This window comes from Narcine bancroftii, chromosome 5 (assembly GCF_036971445.1).
Source record: "Narcine bancroftii isolate sNarBan1 chromosome 5, sNarBan1.hap1, whole genome shotgun sequence".
In the NCBI taxonomy this organism is placed as follows: Eukaryota; Metazoa; Chordata; class Chondrichthyes; order Torpediniformes; family Narcinidae; genus Narcine; species Narcine bancroftii.
In genome coordinates this window covers 26,153,782-26,178,681 of record NC_091473.1, presented here as the reverse complement: position 1 = coordinate 26,178,681, position 24,900 = coordinate 26,153,782, and the positions used below count along the sequence as shown (strand labels likewise).

Here is a 24,900-nt window from a genome sequence, read left to right as displayed (position 1 = left end):
GACTTCACTGCATCAAAGCAGTGTCTTAAAAAAGCAACCTCTATCCTCAAGGACCCTCACCACTCAGGCCATGCGATCTTCAATCTGCTACCATCAGGAAAAAGATACAGGAGTCTAAGAACGAGCATTCAGCGGCACAAGGACAGCTTCTTCCCCACTGCCATTAGATTCCTGAATCTTCTTCTTCTTCTTTGGCTTGGCTTCGCGGACAAAGATTTATGGAGGGGTAATGTCCATGTCAGCTGCAGGCTCGTTTGTGGCTGACAAGTCCGATGCGGGACAGGCAGACACGGTTGCAGCGGTTGCAAAGTTGGTTGGTTGGTTGGGGTTGGGTGTTGGGTTTTTCCTCGGTCGTCTTTTGTCAGTGAGGTGGGCTCTGTGGTCTTCTTCAAAGGAGGTTGCTGCCCGCCGAACTGTGAGGCGCCAAGATGCACGGTTTGAGGCGATATCAGCCCACTGGCGGTGGTCAATGTGGCAGGCACCAAGAGATTTCTTTAGGCAGTCCTTGTACCTCTTCTTTGGTGCACCTCTGTCTCGGTGCCCAGTGGAGAGCATGCCATATAACACGATCTTGGGAAGGCGACGGTCCTCCATTCTGGAGACGTGACCTTCCCAGCGCAGTTGGATCTTCAGCAGCGTGGATTCGATGCTGTCGGCCTCTGCCATCTCGAGTAAGATTCCTGAATAATCAATGAACAAAGACACTGCCTGACTTTTCATGCATTATTATTGTTATTTTAATTTATTTTTTATAGTAATGTCATAAGATGGTTATCATACGTATGTTTGCACATGTTCATGACAATAAATCCTGATTCTGATTCTGAGAAATGGAGGCATATGGTAGCATATGGTTGCTATGGCCAGAGAAACCAGAGATTTTGACCATTCATTGAGAAACATGAAATTAAGTTTCATCTGGAAATTGTGGAAATTGTTCAATGAAAATTTGTTAATCTCAGTCACAGTATCATGAAACCACTAGAACCACTTCAGTGAAGGGAATCTACTGCCCTTCCCAGGTCTGGTCTATATGGTTGACTCATAAATGCCTCCTGATGGAGAGGGCAATCAGGGATGGCTAATTCATGCTGGCCATGTCAGTGACATACAAACATTGTGCACAAATTTAAAAAAAAAGATTATGCATAACTTCACTGGTTCACATTAAGTTTGCAGTGATACCAAATAAGATGAATAACTGCAAAATATTAATGCATGTCACTCAGCAGATCCAAACACTGTGATGTCATCCACAAAATTTTGTTGCAGGTGTTTTTGGAGGACTGCTAGAATGTGACTACAGTGGGAGCACCTGCTTTTAGTAGAAATACAGAAGAAGAATTGTTCATTCCTCAGTAACAAAGCAGTGAGAGAGATATCATTTAATTGACCAGAAAATCCAGCAGACTCCAAGGTCTAGTGTAGCAATAAAATGAAGCAATAGTAAAACTTTATCTCATCTCATCATCACTTCTGCATGCAAATATAGCCCAACATCCTCAACTCAAGATTTATTTGACCCCTGGAGCTTGCCAAATGTGTTGAACTTCCATGTATCTGATCTTTTTACCAAAGGCTGGTGATGAAGCATATCAGATCCTGTATGAGCGGTGATGTGTATATATTCCAGTTTGCCTATCATGGCAAACTAGATGCCATCTCACTGACCCTGGGCAAAGCCCTGGAATACCTGGACAGCAGAGATTCATACATCAGGATGCCATTTATCAATGACAATTTGGCATTTAACACCATCATCTGCTCAAAACTGATCAGCAAACTCCAAGTCTTGAGAGTTAGCACCCTACTGCGTAATTAGATCATGGATTTCCTCAACCTCTGACCACAATCAGTGAAGTTTGGTAAGAAATTCTCCTCTAGAATATCCATTAGTACTGGGGCATCCCAGAACTCTGTTCTTTGTCCCATACTCTACTCACTTTACATCCTAAGACTCTGCAGTTCAGTATGACAATAACACTATCTACAAATTTGCCGACAATACCACTGTAGTGGATTGTATAAAGGATGGAGAAGAGTTAGCATATAGATGGAAACTGAAAACTTGGCTGCATGGTGTACCAATAACAACCTTGCACTCAATGTCATCTAAACTATTGACTTCAGGAAAGGAAAGCCAGAGGTATACAATCCAGTGATCATTGGTGGAGAGGGTGATCAAATTTAAATTCTTGGGAGTCACTATCTTGGAGGATCTTTCCTGGACCCAATACACCCATGGTATAGTGAAGAAAGCACATCAGTGCCTCTACTTTCTCAGGAGTTTGCAGAGGTTTGGTATGGCATCAGAAACCCTGGTAAATTTCTACAGATGTGTGGTGGAAAGTACGCTGACTGGCTGAATCACGGTTTGGTATGACAACATCAGTACCCCGAGTGTCAAGCAAAAGGTTGTGGACACAGCCCAGGACATCACAAGCAAAACCCTTCCCACCATTGAGTACATCTACAGGGAACATTGCTATCGGAGGGCAGCAGCAATCATCAAAGACTCACACCACCCAGCACATGCTCTGTTCTCACTGCTGGCATCAGGAAAGAGGTATAGGTGCCACAAGACTCACACTACCAGGTTCAAAAATAGCTGCTACCCCTCCACCATCTGACTCCTCAACAACAAACTCAATCAGGGACTCATTTAAGGACTCCAACTTGTACACTTAATTGATTTTCTTTGTCCTCTTGTATTACACAGTCAGTTTGTTTACATTTGTTATCTGATTACAGTTCTTTTGATTGCTTACATGTTCACACTGTGTGCAGTTTATTTTTTGCACTACCAATTAGTGTTAATTCCGCCACATCCCCAGGTAAAAAAAATCTCAGGGTTTTATGTGATGTCATATATGTGATATGACAATTAATCTGTAATCTGAATGTGCCCTTCAGTTTTACTCCTGCGATTAATGCAAAATTATATTTTGGGTTTATTTTGTCACAAAGTATTTTACATACTTCTTCAAGATCGCATTCGCTTTCAGATTAAAATCTACTTCTCCACCTTTTTTCAATTTTATTGTTTAATCTGCAACACAGTTGCAGCTGATGCCAGTCATTTAAACCTGTGCCACCTAATTACACCTAAATTAACCCACAACCCTATAAGTTTTAGATGGTGGGAAGAAATCAGAGCACCCAAGGAAACCCACACAGACATAGGTAGAATATACAAACTTCTGACAGACAGCCAGATTTGAACCTGGGCCACAGATACTGTAATAGCATTGTGAAAACCATGATGCCATTCATGTCACTTAACTCAGTTTGGAAATATGGCAATTAGTGTTGTGGTTGATTGACTCCCTTTTTTCTTGATAATTAAACTTGAAGCAAAAACACCTCCAAGTTGAGAGATAATACTGCCATCACTGAGTCACAGGGTTATGGGTTGAGGCCCCTCCACAAAGTGCGTTACAGAATGGTCAGCTGCTTTCATGGTTGAAGTGTCATAGAAAAGTTTGGAGATTTTTCAAGAGGGTATAAAAGTTCCTATGGCACGAGTTCAGAGAAATATATTGATTGTTTAATCAATATTTTCAAATATATGTTCATCATTAGATTGCAATTACAGGACTTTTTGTGTCCAAATTATACATTAGTGCCCCTGAAAAGACACAATTTGCCAATACAATTTCACATCCATATATCTTTGTTTAGTGTTCTAACACATCCAACCAGTTGCTTGGTCATGATTATTTCACCATCCAGTTCTATATTTTGCCTTTCTTGACATCCTCTGTAATATTTATCAGCAATTTACAGGTAGCGTGTTTACCTCTCACACTCCCTTGACAAACACCCAGAATTTTCTTCCTTTACATAATTGCAAAATTGAAAGGTCAAACTGAAAATAGTTAGTTTGAGCCTTTAGATTTTGTAATAATCATGCACAAACATCATATAGTCTTCTGTTCCAACATCTTTTTGCTCAACATTTCAATCATTCAAAATATTTGTATATTTGCTATTTTGCACATTAGATTTTTGGTTCTTTTTTGTTCCATTGGTCCTCTAACTATGCATCCAGTTGAGCATCCTTCTTCACTAATGTTCTTTCTAATGCTAGATCCTGTTTCTTTCTGCAAAACACCCATACCTCAGCCATGCCCCACTCACCAAGTGAACTCAAAATCTCCCTTGGGGCTTATTTAGTCTGCAGATCTAATGCATTAAGATTCATTCTCAGATTCTGATGCTTCCTGCAACATCACTGAATCTGATGATTCCCACCTTAAAATCTCTCAATTTCTTCAAGCTGACATAGACTTAGCCTTGAATGTACTAATTTACAGATAATTGTCACAGGTCTTTGCAGCTGTCCTATCTCTTCCTCTCTCTGACTGATGAACGTAAAACATAAAACCAAAGGGAAATGTGATTAAAAAGGTGGCATTGAGGATTAAGGAAAAAGTTACTGTGGAAAAATAAATAGAAAGCGCAAAAACAGGCTATTTAACCCACTAAAGTTTATGCCAACCATGATGCCAATCAAACTAATTCCAAGTGCTTGAACACAGGCTATATCCCTCTATCCCCTACCTGTTCATGTGACACTTTAAACATTGCTATCATGTTAACATTCACTATCTCCCCTGGCATTGCTTTCTGACAGTCTCTCTGTAAAAACTCACCTTGCACATCTCATTTTAACTTTCCTCTTCTTAAAGTTTTGCCTTCCAGTATTTGACATGTCTTCCTGAGGAAAAAGACTATCTCCTAATTTTATCTACTTCCATCAGTTTATCATCAGCCTCTGTAGCTCCAGAGAAAACAATCCAATTTTATCCAACCTCTCCCAGGAGCTAATACTCACCAAATCCAAGTGAACTTTTTTTGTGCTCTTTCCAGAACCTTTACATCCTTCCATGAATGTCAGAACTGGAACTGCAACAGTATTCCCAATGCTTTATTAACGAATTTTTACACAGTTATAAATATGGCTTCGGAACTTCTTATTCTTAATGCCAAACTGATGAGGGCAAGCAGGCTCTAGACATTCTTTACTACCCTTTGCTTGTGATGGACTTGTTTTGGACTTGCACTCCAAGATTCCTCAATACATCAATGCTCTGAAGGGTCTTGCCATTTACTTTCCTCGTCTGTTTGCTTCCCAAACTGCAACACCTCACACTTGTCTGGATTTTTGTCCATCTGCCATTTCTCCACCAACATTTCCAACAATCTATACCTTTGTCCTTCTCATGGTTTTTGCTCTTTATATTTATTTTTCCACAGTAACTTTTTCCTTAATCTTCAATGCCACCTTTTTAATCACATTTCCCTTTGGTGTTTTCATTTCCTCTTCATTCTGAGTGATCTCATTTAATGTAATGGAATATGAACACCAAAAAAACCTTTGACACCAACTTGTACAGATGTTCCCTTTTCTGCAGTTTCACTTTATCTTCACCCTTTCATCCTAACCTTTTTATTTGAGTCAAGTCACTGATTTATATTTCTTTATATCCTTCATGATGAATGAAATTTTACAATGTAAAGCATCAGAGAACGTTCTATTGAAGTTGAGTTCCAATACTTACAGAACTTTAGGTTTGGTGTCATGTGTGCCTGCCATCAGATGTCATAATTTGAATTTTTACTCCCCAAAATGAAAGCTAACACTTCTATTATGACTTACTATGTATCGGAAAAGGTCTAATTCCAACAGTGGGTAAGCATTTGTCAGTTAAAACATTGGCACCTCTGAACCATTTAGTGCACTATCTCAGGCTAAATTGAAATTATATTTTTCACTGGGAAGGCCACAAATAGAAAATTAAGAGCAAATGATTATGTTCATATTTACAAGGAAAAATCATAAAGCATAATACTTCAACATATTATCTGTTGCAAATCACACAATTAATAAAGAACAGGTGAAGAAAGAACATTTTTTGCATGTTTGTTTAGAATCTGAATGAAACATTATGTTCACTCTCTTTTATAATCAAATCAAAGAATTGTCATTCAAAGTTAATGATAGTAAATGGAGTTGAAAGATTAAGCAACTGGAAAATTTTCTATTTAAATATATATCAAAATTTGCAGAATTTTTGCCAGTCATTAACAGATGTTTCAAGTTATAGAATATACTGTTTGGAACATTGTACTCAGAATATTGCGCTCTGAACATTACTCGAATAATAATATGGACAAACATCTTCAGTCACTCTCAAATTTAATAAAAGCAATGTGATTCAAAGAACTTATCAAAAGATCAACTAAACATGTTTTTTTTTTAAATTAATACTGTTTTAAGTGCAATACACCACCCTTTCAAATTCCAGTTCTTGGCAGATGCCAGATAAGTGAATTTTCTGGTTACCTGAGATTGTGTGATTGGCAAACTTATCGCAAGTAGATGCCAATATTAAATGTTCAATTTTTTTTAACCTATTCATTTTCTGCCATGCTTTTTCTAGCCTGAGGCTGACAGTTGCTTGAACATGAAGACACACAACAAACAATACATATCCAGGATAAGTATTGTTTCATGAATATGAGAGTATCAGATGGTTAGTGTGAGCATTCTCACTGTCCTTTGAAAGAAGCTGTTCCACAGCTTGGTGGTGCTGGCTATAATAGTCCTGTATCTTTTCCCCAGCGGAAGCAGCTGAAAAATGCTGTGTGCAGGGTGGAAGGGGTTCTCAATGATTTTACGTGTCATCTACAATCCCAGTACATCACATCGATGGAGGAGAGGGAAGAAGACTCCAGTGATTTCTCTGCCATACTTATGGTCCTGGGGATTGACCTCCAATCCATTTTCCTACAAGAATTATACAACACTGTAATGTAGCCGGCCAGGACACTCTCGATAGAGCACCTGCAGAAAGTTGACATAATGATGACCCACTTCAGTCATCTGAAGAAGTGCAGTTGCTGTTGTACCTTCCTGACAAGTGAGGAGATGTTGTGTATCTATGACGGGTCACTAGTTAAGTCAACTCCAAGAAATGTGATGCTCTCCACTACTGAGTTATTGATGTGCATTGGAGAGTGGCCATTCCTGGTCTTCCTGAAGTCCACGATCATCACTTTGTCCACGTTGAGACTCAGCTTGTTAATCTCGTAGGATATCACAAGATTTTCCACCTCTTCTCTGCAGTGAATCTCTTCATTGTTGCTGATGAGGCCAACGACTGTCGTGTCATCAGAAAACTTGATGACACTGTTGGAGCTCGATCTGGCGATACAGTCATGGGTCAGAAGCACGAATAGGAATGGGCTGAGAATGCAGCCCTGAGGTGCACCAGTGCTCAGCGTGATGATGTTCAACATTCTGCTGCCAACCCCAATAGACTATGGTCTTTCCGTTAGGAAGTCCAGGATCCAGCTGCACAGAAGGGTTTATAAAGCAGACTTTGTGTCAATTTCTATAGAAATTCTGCTTTTCGTCACAGAAATAATAATTGCAGTGCAACTGTTTGGAAAAGTTCTAAATTATGCTTTTAGATGTTGTGGCGAAACAAGCCTCATGATGTAACAAAAATTGGAAGGATGTTTGTATCACCTATTTGAATTAAATATCTATTGTTCAGTTCATTGCAAGACAGAAAATGATTTCTCAATCTATAGACTAAAGGAGTATGGTCTGAAGAGTTTAATATTTGAATTCAATGATTGATTATTTGAAGGATGTTAAATCATTTACTTTTCTCTGTGAATGATCTGAAATGCCATTGACAATGTATTTACAGAGGAATTGATGAACTGTCAAAAGATCAAATGGATGTGCCTGGAAATTGGATCACACTTTAAGAACCTAACATCTGTGTTGTTTGGTTAACCCCTCCTACCCATGCAAGCAGAAGTTAGAAGAGGTTGTTACAGGCCCCGAGTATCCCAAAACCCAGTAGCCATAGATATTCACCAAGACAAATGGCTACTGAAACAAAAGTAACTTTTAATTATCTTTAAACGTGAAAACAGGATCAACTTTATCTTATTTCTATTAATTTAAATTAACCTTACATAACCCTCTTCTAATTCTAAGCACACATGTATGTAATATGTGTGTAAGTTTAGAAAAAGTTATTTAATTCACAGTCCAATCTCACTTCTCATTCCTCCAAGTTCACTGGTTGCAGGCAATTCTTATACTGTGCATAGAATTTAACATTTATGAAGTTCACCAGGCCTTGGTGCTTGAATGGTGAATGGTTACCACTCAGGAAGGTTCTTGTTGGTTTTCAGAGAGATTTGATGTTCGCTGGTCACAAACTGATTCTTTCGAATAAGCTATGTCAGTGTCTTGTGGAAGAAACTTGCCCCACCAGGGTTTTCCAGATTATAACCTCTTTCTTTCAGGTGATCACAGAATTCCTTTTTGTTTCCCTTATTTCAAGTGAAACATTAGGCAGCCAGTCCTCTTCTCTTTAATGGACCACAAGGGCTTTGACCATGCTGAACCAAGAACTCACAACCTGTCTTCAAAATTGTTTTTTTTCACAAGCTTGCCAGCTTGTCCTGTTCTAGTCCCAACTGCTGCTGCTGGCCTGAATTTTCTCTCTCTCTCTCTCTCTCTCTCTCTCTCTCACACACACACACACACACACACACACACACACACACACACACACACACACACACACCCCAGAGAAAAAGCCTGTTTGACTCTCTCTGCTTGCAAAACCACATGACCCTATTAGAACAGAAAACTGAACTCAGACAGCCTGCGGCTCCAAACCTAATCCTCTGCTTTCTTTCATCTGTTATTTTTCAAAACAACAATCCATTATTGAAGTCCCTTGGTCACTCCCTAAAGCTTTTGCAAAGGCACTCGGAGCCTAGAATGTCTGGCTTGAGCAGAACTCTGGCATTTTAAATGAGATCTGTTTTGAAGTGTTTGTATGTGACCTACACTAAAAACCTACCACAATTTATCTCCCAAAAACATATCTATATACATTATAAAACAATATAATCTGTCACAAGATCAATCATGATCAGTATGTAACTTCCTCTGCTTGTTTTGAATTTTGTTAATATGAAAGCTGGAATTGTTTGTGAATCAAAGCACAACACCCACCGAGCAACTTGACACCAAGGCTCCAGCCCTCAAAGGGAATTTTCCGCTAATCCGCAGCATTCCTGCAAACATAATATCACTGGGAAGTTCTGCAAGGGAAGAAGTGAGCCCATAGTTTTACAGGAGTGGTTGGACTGGACTGCTGGAGTCATCTGCTGTGCATCTGAAATCTACTTGGGATTCTCAGAGAGAAGGCAAAATATGAATGGCAGGAAGTGATAATTGAGATCATCCCCATTTCTAAATCTCCATTGATTTAGGAGAACCATGGAAATAAATACTTCAACCTTCCATAATGGGTCAAAGTTCATTTTAAATTCTAATTTAGAGATACTGCACAGTAAGAGGCCCTTCCAGCCCATTAGCCCACGCACCCAAATAAACCAATTAGCTGTTGGATAATAGGAGGAAACTGAAACACCTGGAGAACACCCACATGGACCCAAGGAGAACATACAAACCCCTTACAGACAGCACTGGATTTGAACCCAGGTACTGGTGCTGTAATTGTGTCGTGCTAACTGCTATGCAAACTGTGCTGCTCTGATGTCTTCAATTAAATCTCATAACTGCTGTCTTGAAACAAATAGGTATCACCACTCAAACCAGATTTCAATTGCCTCATGCACACATAATTTAACATAGCAGCTGTTTTTCAAGTCACCTTCTTACAGTTTTCACTCATTTTGCTCTCCCTGGCAACTCAACACACACAGCACAAATTCAACAAATTAAATAAATTAATTGAATTGAGAAATATAAATGCTGCATGCGCTGGAATCTTGAGCAAGTAAAGAATTGCTAGAATAACTCAGCAGGCCTGACAGCATCCATGGGTGGAAATGGTCAGTCAATGTTTCAGCTCTGAATATTTTATCAAGGCAAAGATAGAACTGATGATATTGTATAGAGAGGGGGGAAAGAAACTGTGGGAGGCTCCCAAGGTGACAGAAGGTGTGGGAAGTGGAGAGACTGGTAAAGGAAGAAACCATGAAGAATGGGGTGGAAAAAAGAGAGATGGAGAGAGGGAAGGTTCAGGATGCAAACAGTGGAACTAGATTGGGGTGGGGGGTGAAATAAAATTAGAAAAAAACAATGTTCATGCCATTTGGTTCAAAAGGCTTTCCAGGGGAATATGATGTGTGGTTCCTCAAGTTTACATTTAGCTTCACCTACCATGGATGAGGACAAGGATGGAAATATCCTCGAGGGAGTTAAAGTGATTGGCTGCAGGAAATTACAGAAAGTTTAGATACACAAATAGAGTGGCCATCCTTCCTGCTGCTGCAGATGAAGACTTTCCTCCTCCTGAGGTCACGTGAGCCATGATTCCTGCTAGAGCAAAATTAGCCACTGGCCCTTCATTTTGCTTCCTTCTCATAGAACAGTTATTGTTTGCTGGGGGCTTCTCAGAAGACTGCACATTCACCTTTATTAAGTTGTTCTTTCTATCATTATGAATGCAATCCTTCAGAAAATAACCTTTACCCACCTTCACCCAACCCTCCCAGAGGAATTACACTTCACAGAGGAAGGTGTTCCATCTTAAGTGACACCAGTCAGCCAAAGGGATCGTGAGGTTCATGCACCTGCTCCAGGAGGGAGGAATTGTACATTGGTCCTGCATGGAGGAGTTATATAAGGGCTATGTTTGTGATTCATAAGGAGGAAAGCTGTTGACATCATCTGTGGAAAGCTCTCTCATGATATCAATCTTCCTGCCAAAATACAAGAGATAATATGAACATTCAAGAGTAAAGAGCTACGAACCAAAGTAAACTATGGCTCTGTAGAGAGAAGTAGAAAGCTGATCATTGGAAGTGTACTACTGCCATTGGAAGCAGATTTCAGCTGAGCAGAGGTTAGTTTTTTCAAAAATTAGTATGCATATGCACCAATTCAAAGCAGCTGTACAATTTAGGTAGCAACCTTTCATCTTCTTGCAGTAGCTGACAAGTGGTGCAATATAGAACATAACAGGGCCAGCAAACCCATTTGGAAATGTATCATCCTCATAAAATCACGTGATTTGTTCATTTAATTGTGAAATTATTGTTTTCTTGGTCAACATTACCATAAGATTAATATATGTTGAAATGTTTTGTTTGATCTTTTCAATCTCGCCATTTTGTTAAAACCTGTGGATGGAAAAGATCGAGTGGTTCTTAATGATGATATCCTGAATGTGAGACTGTGCAATCTCTCAGATTCAGTTATTTATTGAATGTGCTCAAACCAGACACTTCATGGAGACAAATACTATATGTCACAATTCTGTACAAAGACTCTTGGATTAATCTTCAAGAAGCATTTCAAGTTGGTTGCAAAGCTGGATGAGTTTCCTGTTCAAGATTCAAGGTCCCTTTTTATTGCCCTTTAATAATATATAAAAATGTAACATCCATGATATACTTAAACTTTTGTCTGCTACAAGGCAAACAAAGAGTCGCCCAAGAGCATTGCCTGGTGCCCCTAACAATAAGGAAAAGAGAAGCAAAAGAGAGTCTCTTCAGAGAAACTGGGCATTTGTTGATTCACCTCCAGCATTCTTGCAGCCTCTGAAGCCACACAGACACCTATTCAAACCATTGGCAATCTGACCTCCAATACGATCAGGAGGCCTTTAGCACCCGAGGCTCCTTGGCAGTCCTTTCTTGCCATCAGCACCCTCTACAGTCCTGGTTCCAATACCTGGCTACAATGAGCCAGTCTCCAGCATCCTGTGTGAGTCCTTCAACCATGTCACTAACAGCCCAGAGTCTGTGTGGGTCCTTCAGCCACCGATCCCTTTCCTGGACCACTGCAGTGGTCATCTTCTCTCTGGGGTCATCTTCCTTTCCTCTCCTTCTCAATGGGGGTGGGTGTCTTCTTCCCATTTCTTGTGCTCCTGCGCAAACCGCAATTGCAGAACAGGTGCTGCCATCTTGGCACAGACGTCTGTGGTTGCAAGATATTTACAAAGTTATTGATTCCTATAACTAGTTGTTTAAAGTCAGTATGGACTCAAAGGCATCAGGACCAGGCAGATCGACCCCACAGAGCAACACTATGTCTCTTCTCTCCACTCTCCTGGATCTCCACCAGTGGCAGCTCCACCTCCACCACTTTTTTTTAGAAGATTTCTGGAAGATATGTATGAATTGATCAGTGCCGAAGAGGTTTACTATTGTTTGTGATTTACATGGCCTTGCTCTTGGAGCCAATATCATTCATTTTTTTCTGCCTTTAATTTCTTCATTCTGATCAGATGAATTACACAACTCGTAGCATTCAGGTGGAATTGATCGACTGATGTGTCATTTTAGGAGGTCTATTGTGGACAACAATTCCATGGAGAACAAGAATTTTGAAAAAAAAATCCTTCATAATTATTGCAGAAAATGTAAGCAATTTTGGAGGTTCTGCTCATGTTCCTCTGAGGACACATATAGAAGTTTAAATCAACTTTTTAAATTTGGATAAGCATCACTCAAAAGTTTACTTGGCTTCAATATGGCAATCACCAGATATCCACTTAACTGCTTTGATTGAAGTATAAATATTTCCCGTAACATGAATGGAAATAACTTGTACCTCTTTGAAAAGGACCATTGAATCTTCAGCGACTAATATAGTAATTATATATTAGTCTCTATCTGTTACACTCCACCAATACTGCAATTCAGTCCAATGTTTGATTCTCCTAAGGAATAAAAGGAAAAAGAAAATCTTCTGTAATCTACACTGTCTATTGTTAGTATCCAGGCATGATTTGCAGGCTGCCTTCAAAAGAGTGATTCCAAGGAAAATATCTGGTCCAGACGGAGTACCCGGCTGAGTACCAAAAAACTGTCTGACCAAATGGCCAATGTATTTATAGACATCTTCAAAATCTCACTCTGACACGGTGTAGCAGCCACCTGTTTCAAACAGGCCTCAATTATACCAGTGCCCACAAAGCTTCATAAATAACTTCTGACGAGTGGCACCCACATTCACAGTATGTAATGTTTTGAGAGGCTTGTACTGAACCACATCAGCCTCTGACTGAGCAGCCACATGAATCCTTTCCAATTTGCAAACTGCAGCAATGGATGCCATCTCACAGGCTTTACACAAAACCCTGGAACATCTGGACAACAAAGATACATACATTAGGATTAACTACAATAACCCCTCAAAACTAATCAGCAAACTCCAAGACATGGGCCTCAATACCCAGTTGTACAATTGGATCCTGGATTTCCTCACACCAGACCACAATCAGTGTGAATTGACAAGAACATCTCCTCAACTAACTTCATCAGAACAAGAGCACCACAGGGTTGCATACTTAGCCCCTGCTCTACTCGCTTTACACCTATGACTATGACTTCCCAGTGTAGTAGGCTGCAATAAAAAGGGGCAATGAGTCAGTTTACAGGAAGAAGATTGAAAACTCGGCTGAATCAAGTCAAATTTATTATCATCTGATTGTTCAAGTACAACCTGACAAAACAGCGTTTTCCAGTCCTCGGTGAAAAAACACGCAGACACTCAACCAGACATAACACACATACACACAGATAATTCATATGCAGGACAATTATTATATCTATAAAATATATATAAATAAAAAATATTGTTTTGTACAAATGAGAATCTCAGATGATTTGTATGAGCAGTTCATTCTCATTGCCCGTGGGAAGAAGCTGTTCCTTAGCCTGGTGGTGCTGGCTCTGATTCTCTTGTACTTCTTCCCAAACGGGAACAGGTGAACGATGCTGTGTGCAGGGTAGAAGGGGTCCTCAATGATTTTGCACAGCCTCTTCACACAACCATCCCAGTAGATCACTTCAGTGGGGGATGGTGAGGGAGTGGAGTGGGGGAGGGAGAGACTCCTGTGATCCTCTCTGCCACACTTCTGGTCCTGTGGATTAATCTCTGATCAATTTCTCTGCAGCAATTGTACCAGACTGCTACAGCCGGGCAGGATGTTCTCGATAGAGCTTCTATTGAAGGTTGACATAATGGTGGATGGAAGCCTTGCCCATTTCTGTCTTCTCAGGGAGTGCTGTTACTGTTGTGCCTTCCTGACAAATGAGGAAATATTGAGTGTCCACGATAAGTCACTAGTTCAGTGAACTCAAAAGAACTTTGTACTGTCCACTCTCTCCACTACAGAGTTGTAGATATATAGTGGAGGGTGGTCATTCCTTGTTCTCCTGAAGTCCACGATCATCTCCTTTGGCTTGTCCATGTTGAGACTTAAGTTGTTCCTCTTGCACTATTTCATGACATTTTTCCATCTCTTCCCTGTACTGCGACTCATCGTTGTTGCTGATGACGCCAACAACTGTTGTGTCACCTATAAACTGGATGACAATATTGGAGTTGGATCTGGTGATGCAGTTGTGGGTCAGTAGTATGAACAGGAGCAGGTTGAGCACATGGCTCTGCTCAACGTGACCGTGCTCGATATTCTGCTACCAATTGTGATCTTTTCGTTCAGAAGTCTAGGATCCAAACCCAGAGAGGGGCATTGAGCCCCACTGAGGACAATTTCTCAACCAGCCTCTGGAAAATGATTGTATTAAACATTGAACTTAAGTCAATGAATAGCAGCCTGGCATATGAGGCATCATTTTCCAGAAAGGCCAGGATGGAGTGAGGCGACAAGGCAATATCATCACCAGTGGAGTGGTTTCTTCTACAGGCAAATTGCAATGGGTCCAGCATCTCTGGGAGGTGTGCTTTGATGTATTCCATCACCGGACACTCAAAACATTTCATAGTTCAGTGCCAAAGGGACCTGATGATGGTGACTACTTTACAAAATATTTTATTTACATTTTTTAAGCCAAATATGCAATCAACAAGAACAAAGAAAATATTTAAAATACAGAAAAGAGCCTCTGATCTATGATACACGATGACTATAATCCATCATCCCATCCATCCCCAACGCCAACAAAGAAAGGAAAAGGGAAAAATAGTAAAGAAGAAGAAATTCCCCAAGTAAGAAAAAAAGAAAAATAAAAGAAAGAGAAATAAGAAAGAAAGAGGAGTTATTGATGATCCATTATCTACTCCACAGGCTTCAAATTTCCCCATGAATTAACTAGATGTCGAAGGGACATTGATGCAGGTTTCAAGGGTGGGATGGGGGTGGGGGGAACAGCTAAAGATTTTCACCCACATTTTGTAAATATGGCTACCATATTTTTAAAAAACATGCCATGCTTATTTCTTAGGTTACAGGCAATCTTCTCAAGGGGACCACAACTATACATTTCCGCATTCCAATGAACCATACCTAGATGAGAATCACACTTCCAAGTAGCTACTATACATTTCCTGGCCACTGCCAATGTGATCTTGACAAAATCTGTTTGATATGTAGGCAGCCTCATTTTAGGTCTTACTTATGCCCACAATATTCCCCAGTAAAAACAGTTCTGGTTCTGCAAAATTTGAGTTCCTAATAATTTGCTCCTAGAAATTCCCTCGATTCACCAGAAGGGTCATATCTTGGGATATGACCAGGTTATACGTAAAAAAGGTTCCTGTCTCCTTGCTATATTGATCCAAAATATCAGAATTTTTTTTTTTTTTGCAGTGTGAGATATAACTGGTGCAAAAAGTTATATTGTGCCAGTGTGTATCTTACATTAATTGTGTTTGTCATACTGTCCTGACATAAATTGGATCAGTTTTCTCCATCAATTCTTATATTTAAGTCTGATTCCCATCTCTGTTTAGACTTATGTACCCCCAGCTTAGGGGTTTCTGTTTGAAGTAAGAGATATATTGCTGAAGTAAATTTCTTTATGTTTCGCTTTCAAATCAGTCTCCACATCTCTGCATTTTGGTAGAATCATAGTTGGGCCTAACTTGTCCCTTAAATATGCTCTTAATTGAAAATAGCAGAAGATTGTACTATTAACAATACTATACTTTGTTTTTAATTGATCAAATTACATAAGTTTCCCCTGCTCATAGCATTCCTCGATGTACCTGATCCCTTTCGGGACCAGGTATCCAAAATCTTATCATCATGGTTAAAGGTATGAGCCTATTTTGAGTCAAGGGTGTTTATGGAGATAACTCTCCCCCACTTAGTTCCGATCTGATAATTTACTTTGTACCAAATATTAATTATATGTTTTAACAAGGGGACTTCTTTCTTGAGAGATATTATTTTTGAGTCACATTTATATCTACAATCCTTTGCTATCCTCCCTCCCTCTTTATACAGTTCTATTTTCACCCATGAAGGCTTGTCTCCTCCCTCGAATAGGGAGGTGGCAAATTTAGTATGGTCTCCCCAATAATAATTTTTAAAGTTTGGGAGTTGTAAACATCCCATCTCATATTTCCATGTTATTTTTTCAATGGAGACTCTAGTCATCTTACCTTTCTAAAGAAATTTTCTGAGATATTTATTTAAATCCTGAAAAAAACCTAAGAGGCAATGGTATGGGCACTGTCTGAAAGAGATATTGAACTCTTGGAAATATGTTCATTTTTTTTCACAATTGACTCTACCAACCAGTGTTATTGGTTGAGCCATCCAACTATTCAAATCCTCTTCAAAGTTTAATTAAGATAAATTCTATAAATTATTGTCTATTCTAATCCCTAAATATTTTATCCCATTTAACAGCCACTTAAATTGAGTATTTATTTGACATTGACTATAATTCCCACAAGTAAGTGGTATAATTTCACCTTTATCCCAATTTATTTTATAAAGCAAGACTTTCCCATAATCTTCCAGTTTTGAGTATAATTTTTGTAATGAAGTTACTGGTTCTGTCAAATATATCAGTACATCATCTACAAATAAATTAGTCATATATTCCTCCTGGTTGACCCTGAATCCCTTAATGTCTGGATCTTGACAAATTTCTTACACTAATGGTTTATGGCCAAAATAACGTGAGCCAGAGGTAATGGACATCCTTATCTACTAGATCTGTTTAATGTGAATTCTAGAGAAATTTGTCCATTAGTCACAACCTTGGCTTTAGGCTCATAGTATAATGTCCTAATTCAATTTATAAAAATGTGCCCTAGTCCAAATCTTTCCGGCACTTTTCATTAAAATTCCCCTTCCAAACTATCAAATGTTTTTCTCTGCATCCAGAGACACAACTACACTCAGATTACCTCTCATTTGAGCCAGATGGATTGTGCTAAGCAGCCTGCTTACATTATCAGCAGACTGCCTCTTTTGCACAAAGCCTATTTGAACCATATTTATTAATTTTGGCAAATATTTCTCCAATCTATTTGCCAAAGCTTTAGCAATAATCTTATAATCCAAATTCAATAATGAAATAGGTCTATAAGATGATGGTTTCAATGGATCCTTGTCTTTTTTATTAATTATTGCTGTTGAAAATGATTCTGGGAGAGTATATGTTTCAGCTGCTTGATCTAACATCTTCATAAAGAGGGACTTCAAAAGATCCTTAAATTCTTCATAAAATTCAGGGGGAAACCCATCCTCCTCCAGGGACTTGTTGACCTGCAATGAACCTAAAGCACCCTTATCTCTATTTGAGTAAAGGGAGCATTGAGCCCCTCCTGTTCTTTTATATCTAAATTTGGGAGTTTCAATTGTAACAGATTTCTGTTAATCTTTAATGTTAAACTATATTTCTCAAAAGTAAAAAAAACAATCTTAGTAAAGTAAATTATAGAGTTAAAATATTACATCTGTATTCTTAGTTGTGAACTGGTACAGGGTCACACACAGATCACAGCATATTTATAGAGAAACATTGTTTTCAGAGAAGAGAGTTCATTTTCGGAGTAGACATGTCTGGGAAGGACAGAGCCAATGGATTTAAAGTGAGTCTTGATTACTCAATAAGAACTGTTAAGGAAGCCATCCATTTTAAAACTATTTGAACCATATTTATTAATTTTGGAAAATATTTCTCCAATCTATTTGCCAAGGCTTTAGCATAATCTTATAATCCAAATTCAATAATGAAATAAGTCTATAAGATTATGGTTTCAATGGATCCCTGAACAAGGCCACTTGGACAAGAAAAATGAGACTCTGAGCCATGTGAGTGATATATTTAATGTGGGAACAGAAGTTAGGTAATCTTTCAAAGTCACATCAGCTATAGGGCAGAACTATGAAGATCACATGGTTTACAAGAAATTGGGGTTAGTAACTGTTTAAAATTCCAATAACTGATTACATGATTTTAAAAAAATTGGAACTGACCTCATTGATGGTGTAAATGGTCATCTGATTTGGAGAAATATATTATCAAAATGAGAGACAACGAGTTAATTTCAGTATGGAGAGTTGAGAAGTCAAAACCCCTGTGACACAGGGGTTGAAACCTTGAAAAAGGCAGGGTTAAGTTACAGTAACCAGAATTAGTGCTGTCATTGTGTCTTACTCCTGAGAAAGAGAATCATTCGGTTTTGAAATAAGGAAGAGCATTTTGTTGCCTCTTTGGAAAAGAGGACAGAATTCTACTGGGTCTATTCTTGTGTGGCCACTTCATTTTCCCCTTGTCTGGTTTGTGACTTCATCATGGAAGAAGATATTCACATTCATTTAACCCTTCTCTGGATTTATGAATTCATTGTGGAAGAAAATAGACATATTTTGAGTAAAAAGGCCTAAGAAATTATGTTTAAAAGTACTTTATAATTATTTCTAAATTGAGAATTTAAAAACTTCATGCAGAATTAAAATGATGCTGAACTTTTAAAGACTGACTTTTCAGAGTGGGACTATAATTATAAAAACATACATACATTTACGTGTGGGGTTAAATTTAGAGTTAAGTTTAGAGATAAGTAAGAAATATTATGTTATTAATAGTTTAATAAATAAACATTATTTTGTATTTACCATGAGCTGGTGAATTTTCCATTGCTCTTCACATGTTAATGCTAACAAGTCTCTTAAGACCTAAAAATAATTTAAAAGTGTTATTAGTTCATAACACAATTGTGACAGGAATTCTACTATCTTATTAATATCTCCTTGAGATTCTGATTGATATAATTTAGAATAAAATTGTCTAAAGGCCTCATTAATGTCTTGCAGTTTATAAGAAGTCCTGTTTGTATCTGTTTTTACTGTATTGATCGTTCTGGAGATCTGTTCTGTTTTCAACTGCCAGGAGAGGATTTTATGGGCTTTTTACACTTAGCTCAAAGTACTTTTGTTTAGTTGTTATTATTGCTTTTTCTGTCTTATATGTTTGTAATGTATTGTACTGGAGCTTTTTATTAATAAGTAATCCACATTTTTCTTCAGAACTCATTTGCTGAAGGTCCTTTTTCAAATAAAGAATCTCCTTTACCAATTCTTAAACCTCCCTCATATATTCTTTCTTAATCTTTGAAGTATAACTTATTATTTGTCCTCTTAAGTATGTTTTTAGAGCATCACATATGATAAATTTATCGGTAGTAGAATGACAGTTGGTCTCACAGAATATGTCAATTTTTATCCTTATAAAGTCACAAAATTCCAGTCTTACTGACTTGAACCCTGTGAGTCTGATGGACTGCTACAGTGAGGTGCTGAAGATGTCCGTGAAGACCTCCATCAATTGGCCTGCGCAGTCCTTCAGTACCCAACCAGATATGTTGCCTGGTCCAACCGCCTTCTGTGGGTTCACCTTGGATAGGATTTTCCTCTCCTTGGCTGTGGCTATGTGGGGGGCCCATTTATCAGGGGAACATGGAGCTTTCTTTGGCATCATCCTGTTCTTTTCATCAAACCGTGCATAAAAGGTGTTCAGTCTGTCCAGAAGGGAGGCGTCATTGTCCTTAACTTGCAAGGTTGACTTTGATCTGTAATAGTCTTGATCTCTTGCCACATGCGCATTGTGTCGCCGGTGACACACAGATGTTTATGGATCTTCTGTGTATACCCTCGGTTTGCCTTCTGGAATACATGGGAGAGTTCAGCCCTGGCTGATCTTAGTGCCAACCTATCCCCTGTCCTGAAGGCATCAGCATCATGAACTCTGTGAAGGGCCTGGACCTTTGCATCCAACTAGGGTTTCTAGTTAGCCCTGGTTGTGAAGCATTTGATCTTAGCGACATCCTCAGTGCACTTGTTCATGTTGCCATCCACTGAGCTCATGTACTCCTCTATGTTTACATTGTAGGTGGCTACCTCCCTGAAACAGCTCCAGTTCATGAATGGTGTACTAACAAACATCTCTCACTCAATGTCACTCAGATCAAGGAAATGATTGTGGATTTTAGGAAAGGAAAACCAAAGGTGTACGATCCAGTGATAATTGGGGGATTAAAGTGGAGATGATGAGAAAATCTAATTTCACTATCTCAAAGGACCATTCCTGGACTCAACATACTAATGTCATTGTGAGATATCACGTCTGCGCCTGCAGTGGAAAGAATGCTGATCCACTGCATCATGGTCTCAGTTGGGGGCACCAATACGTCTGAGCAGAAAAACGGCAAAAGTAGTGGAAACAGCCCAGTATATCACAGGCAAACCCATTCGCATCTTCAAGAAAATCTACATGAAACACTGTTGTCGAAGAGCAGCAACAATCATCAAAGACCCACATAACCCAGGACATGCTCTTTTCTCACTGCTGCATTCAGAAAGGGGTATTGGTGCCTCAGGTCTCATACCACCTGGTTCAGGAACAGTTCCTACCCCTCAACCATCAGACTCCTCAACAACAGATTCAATTAGAGACTAATTTAAGGACTCTTACTTTCAATCTGTTTATATTTCTTTCTTTGTCTGGCAGTGCTTGAGACCATAGACAGATATGCCAGCAAAGGAATGAGGCAGGGAATTGAAATGGGGGTGGGGTGGGGGGCGCACTGGGAGATCCAAGCTGAGGTGCTCAATGAAGTGATCTCCAAGCCAATGTCCAGTCTCTCCAAAGTAGAGAAGACCAAAATTGGAACATTGGATGCAGTGGATGATCCCTGCAGATTCATAAGCAAAGTGTTGCTTCACTTGGAATGTACTGTTTCGGGCTCCAAATGATGGTGTTTCCATGATCCATTCCTTTGCTGACACGTCTATCCATGGTTGCATGCACTGCCAGACTGAGACCAGCTGCAAATTGGAGGAACAATATCTCATATTTCTATTGGCCATCCTCCAACCTAATGCCATTAACCAACTTCTCCAGTTTCTGATAGAAACAACCCTCCCATCTTTCCCCATGTCTCTTGTCCTCGAGCTCTCTCTCTCTCTCTCTTTCTTTCCTTTTCCCTCTGTCTCCTTTCACAGAGCCAGATCAATTCCCAATTTATCCCTCATCCTTATTCTTATCATATCTAATTAACACCTTTTGTCTGTAATCTGTACTCCTTCATCTCGCATTCTTCCCTTTTACCCCACCTTCTCTACAGACACCTCCCTCTCTTTTTTTCTCATACATTGAGGAAGGGCTCAGGCCCAAAATGTCGGTAATATTCCTTTACCTTCTATGAACCCTGCAAGCCCAGCTAATCTCCTCCGGCATATTTGTGTTTTTATTACAATCACAGTATCTGCAGACTTTCATGTTTCTCTCCTTTTGTGGAATGACCCCATACTCTATATTTTATCAGTGAAGTTGTAGCACAGACTTTGTTACATGAATGATCCTTCCTTAAGCTTTGACAGTTGTGATGAACTGCAACTTTTTATTTTGAAAGTCTGTAAGAAGAACTAAAATCCCTGGGCTTTGTTGTGTTGTGCTCATAGTACTAACTTTTTTATTGGGCAAGAACTGAGCCAATCTGTGACATTAAATTGCTAAGCCAGATGGATTACTGATGTCAAAATGGAAGGATCAACATACTTTCACAACAAGTAATTCACACACTCTTTTTTTTACAATGAACTACCATTCCTCAAGGAGGTCCAGACTTCACATGACACCAATGATCAATAAGGCATTTGAAAGTAGTTGTTATGCCACAAAGAGTAAAGCATTTCAAGAGCACAGACTGTTCTGTGTTGACTAAAGAATTACAGAACTGGAAAGGTATTCTGACTGAGTGAATAAACAACACTGTACAGGATTACTTTGCTATTATGCTCTCTGTGATTCATTCTCCAGCAATACAAAGGCAGCAGCACAAAATGATAACATTCATTAGCATTTTAGCAAGACTAGAAGCTGACAAATAGTGTCTGTGTGTTTAGTTTTCAGTGTGATTGTCGAATTTGCAAGGCGATCTCAATGGGTGGTTCAAGCATAAAATGTTGGGCCAAACTGTGCTGGATTTGGCCTCTGCTCCAGACAATCCCTGCCCATCTGCACTTAACTGGGCTTAGGGGCAAGGGAAAACATGAACCAACTCTCCATTCCTGGGAGTCAGCTAGAAAAGCCTCAGGCTTTGTTTCTCACTCCCAAAAATGACCTGAGATATTTGAACAGGAAGCTGATTTATAGAGTCATTACAAAACAAAGAAAGTTGCAAGACTATTCCTTAAAATAGAAAATAAAACAATAAACACTGACAATTTATTTAAATAAAAGGAAAAAATACTGACTTTTTTTCTCAATTCCAAGGCCAGAAATTCTCACTGAAATGAATAGGGATTCCAATCCTATGCATATTCCCAAGTGGATACCTGTCACTAAATGCAAGTCACTAAATGCAGGCTAAACTCTTTTATCTCAGGTGTAAGTCATGATCAGTAGGTCTGTGAGTGACATGAGTTGATGGGGGCAGTTCCATTTGGAATTACCACTTGCTGCCAGCCTGATTAAAACTACTCTTAGGTTCCTCGGTGAGCAGTTCTTCACACTCCCAAAATAATTTTAAAACATCCACATTCATTGTCATGGAAGTCCAAAGCGAATCTCACAATTAAATGATATTCAGTTCTGGTCCTGAACACAATGCTCCTATTTCCTTTCAACTGAAAAGCAAATATCAAGGAAAATGGAAATTGGTTTGATTTTGTTTTTAGTTGCCCTTTGATACATTGGTTGCTTGTCACAGTGGAGCACCTTTTGCATCAGAGAAAAGCTTCAAAGTAGTTCTGACAGAGACCTCATTCCATTAAAGTTTTATTGCCTGACCAAGGCATCCAAAATTATTTAAATTATTTTTTTCTGTCCTTTATAAATAACTCCATCTACTTGACCAGGTGTCCAACATCATTTCTTTTTTTTTCACACTATGAACCATATTAACCAAAATACACATAAACATTTCCCTCTTGAATATACACAGTGACATTTTCTCCCCTTTTTCCCCCCTCCCTTCCCTCCCTCCTTCCCACCCCCCTCCCCACCCACTAAACGATCAGCATATACGATACATTAAACCCATTAAACAATGTCATCACACAATAAAAATAAACAAGAAAATTGTGTCATCAACTTTTAGACACTGAGTCAGTTCATTTCGTCTTCTTCTCATTCTGTCATTTTAGGTGGTGCATCATTTCTTGAAGAATGCTACATTGCTATGAGTACTCTACAATTATGCATTTTTTTTTCTTTACCTGATTATGAAGGTAGCACCAAGGAACACTGAATATTTACAATGGACCAACAGTAATAGAATCAGACAATAGAAAAGACAGCAGGAAACAATGCGAATGTTTTCAGCCTAATCCAATCTTAAAACCATGGAGTACCATTTTTTAAAAAAAACAATAATAGATCTAATTGTTCTCAAGGTCATCCTTGAATTAGAATATTGCTCATGAAAAATCACAAAACAATAAAAAATAAGAAACTGGGTGAGATTTTTTAAAATTTAGCTGCAGAAAATCATTCTTTGCATGAATAGTTATGCATTTATGTCCTCAGTCTCAAATAAATCAACCATGCCTACATCTGGCAAAACTTAGCAGTTTGCAACATCAAAGCAAGCAATCATCTTCTTTGGCTTGGCTTCGCGGACGAAGATTTATGGAGGGGGTAAAAAGTCCACGTCAGCTGCAGGCTCGTTTGTGGCTGACCAGTCCGATGCGGGACAGGCAGACACGATTGCAGCGGTTGCAAGGGAAAATTGGTTGGTTGGGGTTGGGTGTTGGGTTTTTCCTCCTTTGCCTTTTGTCAGTGAGGTGGGCTCTGCGGTCTTCTTCAAAGGAGGCTGCTGCCCGCCAAACTGTGAGGCGCCAAGATGCACGGTTTGAGGCGTTATCAGCCCACTGGCGGTGGTCAATGTGGCAGGCACCAAGAGATTTCTTTATGCAGTCCTTGTTCCTTTTCTTTGGTGCACCTCTGTCACGGTGGCCAGTGGAGAGCTCGCCATATAATACGATCTTGGGAAGGCGATGGTCCTCCATTCTGGAGACATAACATTTTAGTAAAAACCACCTCACTGGAACACCACAATGTGAATAGTTATCCAAAAAACAGCATTTAAAATGGGACTAGTTTCCACAAGTAAAAAACTACCTCAATTATATACTTTGCTGAAGGTGGGATGTCAGAAAAGATCAGGATTCAAATAGGTGTTTTAACGGAGGGCCTCCACTTCGAGGTCGGCTCCATCCACACAGAAACATTTTAATTTACCTCTTTATAGAGCAGCCAAAAAAGGCGACTCCAGCGTCACTTTATGTGGAGTGGTGCCTCGGTGTGTCCTCTGGAGCCGCAGTAGGTTGGGCGACTTTTGCCATAGTGCCACCCATCATAAATATACGGCAAGTAATGGCCACCTTTATTATCCATAATCCCCCACACATCAGGAACTGCTCTGGGAAATGCAGAGTGGTTCGGATGCATGTGGGATTATGGGTAAAGAAGTTGGCCATTGATCTATTCAGTTGTCTTGCACAAAACCTTCCCTTCTATAAATTGATTTTGCATCAGTGAAAATAGTCATCATCAGTGTGACCCCTGCCACACCTTCAGGGCCCTGGACTTGCCGCTCTACTCCCATGTCCT

At 39.3% G+C, this 24,900-nt stretch overlaps 1 protein-coding gene across 28 annotated transcripts in view; it reads right to left on the bottom strand.

The window, feature by feature from the left end:
* Window positions 1–24,900, bottom strand: part of LOC138763207 (contactin-4-like) — a 2,221,540-nt gene that overhangs the window by 1,664,111 nt on the left and 532,529 nt on the right. For 2 of the 28 annotated variants that reach the window (XM_069936977.1, XM_069936988.1), the window contains one exon: window positions 12,629–12,737. The exons of the other annotated variants lie outside the window; for them this stretch is intronic. The gene's annotated coding sequence lies outside the window, so the exon portion shown is untranslated. The remainder of the gene's footprint in view (window positions 1–12,628; window positions 12,738–24,900) is intronic. 28 annotated transcript variants of the gene reach the window in all.